Source organism: Echinops telfairi, unplaced genomic scaffold (genome assembly GCF_000313985.2).
Source record: "Echinops telfairi isolate 266 unplaced genomic scaffold, ASM31398v2 ScPeMD7_3533;HRSCAF=4204_0, whole genome shotgun sequence".
NCBI classification, from domain to species: Eukaryota; Metazoa; Chordata; class Mammalia; order Afrosoricida; family Tenrecidae; genus Echinops; species Echinops telfairi.
This window is the reverse complement of record NW_022107431.1, coordinates 84,366,510-84,368,752: the sequence shown is the minus strand read 5'-3', so window position 1 is coordinate 84,368,752 and position 2,243 is coordinate 84,366,510.

The following is a 2,243-nucleotide window of genomic DNA, read 5'->3' as shown; positions in this document are numbered from 1 at the left end:
CGCCGCTCAGCAGCCTCCGGGCAGCGCCGCAGCGCCCCCAAGCGGCAGAGGCGATGCTGGCGGCGCAGAGCGCACGTCCAGGGGTGGCGCTTGCTCCCGGAGTCCACAGGAAGGCCGACACGCCCCCGGCCGCCGACCTGGCGGGGCGCGGGACCTGCGGGGCAGCGCCACCTGCTGGACGCATCACGAGCCGCGTCTCCGGAGAATGCATCTGGGCGCCGGCCTGGAAGACTTCTCCAGGTGGGGTTTGGACAGAGGCTCCAGCGATGCTGGTGGCATCCGTCTCCTGCGGACTCCTTGACCTCTCGTGTTCGGTGACAAGGCTGGGAAGGTGGTGGCTTAACCATGAACTCCTCCTGAAGAAGCATGGGAGAGGCGCATCCCGTGGCCGGGCCACCCAGCAATTAGGATTATTCCACTCGAGCCTTTGGGTGGCTTGGGCAATGTCATGCTCTGGTGACTTCTATTCCTGTTTGCCTACTCTCCTCTCCTCCCCTCCCCTCCCCTTTACTCCTCTCCTCCCACCGAAAAATTCATTCATTTTTACTCGGATCCCATAAAGCACAAACGAATGAAAACCTGAAGGGAATTGGCCATGTTCTCCAGGTCCCAAAGGTTTACTCGATCAAGAATCGCTTTCTTTTTCTCACTCTCATCATAATTAAACAGCAAAGGCTACTGATATGTAAGTAAAGGAAGTGCATAGGTCATTATTTGGGGCACAATTGGAATGTAAAAAGCTGCAGAAACACGTTCTGTTTAAAAAGATTCGTGCAGAACCCTCTTACACTGCTACTTACCTAATAAGTATCTCTTTCCTTATTTCTTTCCCTTGTTTAAGATCCAGTTCTTTAATTCATCCCTTCATTCATTCAACACATACCTTTAGCCTATTGTTTTTGTTTACTTTTTAATAAACTATAACCTCCATATAGTAAAAATGCACAAACTACAGATGATTCAAATTTTACTTATTTATGGCATTGAGGTGGTAATTAATTTTTAATGGGCAGTGGGCAATGTCTAGAAAATCCTTGGGTCTGTGGCTTTTAAATACATAATTATCAGCAAGTAGAACAGTGTTTTCCAACATTGGCAATACCATCCCCTGGCATTGCTGCTAAAGCACATACCTACATTTTATCCAGAATATGGGCTACGGTACAAGAGTTTTCATTGCTGGGCAGGCATTCAGTAATGTTTTCTTTTTCTGAAATGAGCCAAATAGGTTTGGGTACCTTTAATGTAGAGTGTTTCTCAAACCTCCGCTACCTCACTTGAAAAGTTAACCAATTTTGTGACATCTCTCACAGGAGATAAATTGTGCCCATTAATTAACTTAATTAATTAATTAACTTAATTAAGATGGAATCACACTATGTGTTCCATTTGTCTGGTCTCCGTGCTTTATTTTTTTAATTTCTGAATTATTCATATGTTTTCATGTAACTGTTATTCATTTAAAATTTATGATATAGTATCCTATTAAGTGCCTATGCCACAATTTATCCATTCTACAGTGCCTGGATCAGTTGTGATATATCCATCTAATGGATTGCTGCAGCATATATGTTTTAAATGTATCCATTTTACCGTGCATGGAAGAGCCCTGGTAGTATATCGGGTTACATGTGGGGCTATGAACCACAAGGTCCACAGTTCAAAACCACCAGCTGCTTTGCCAGAGAAAGATAAGACTTTCTGCTCCTGTAAAGAGTTACTGCCTTAGAAATCCACAGGAGCAGTTCTAGTATGTTCTGTAGGATAAATGTGAGTTCGGTTCAACTGGATGGCGGTGGGAATGAATGAATGAAATGAGATTGTACATGGTTATGTAAGTTGTTATCAGCTTGGGGCTGTGACTCATGAAGCTGCCATGAGCCTTCTGAGAAATAGAATTCCTCTCAGTAGGATAAACACCAAGCATTCAGCCTATAAGTAATGGAGTATGCATAGGTCCAGCTCTAAGAAATACTGTCAGATGATATTCTAGAATGATTGCATTGCTTTATACAGTACTCCTGCCAGCAATGTTTCAAAGTTCCCATTTCCCCATGTGTTAGTCGACACTGGATAGTATCACTCTCTCTCAATTGGGCCATTCGTCATGGGTTCAGTTTGTATTTCTTCAGGCAGGAAGCATTCATCAGATACTAGTGATATACCAGACCCCAGCCGGGCAGAATCAGTAGAGGTATGTAAAAGGCACTATGGGATTTGGGAGAAGAGTCAGTAACTTAGCC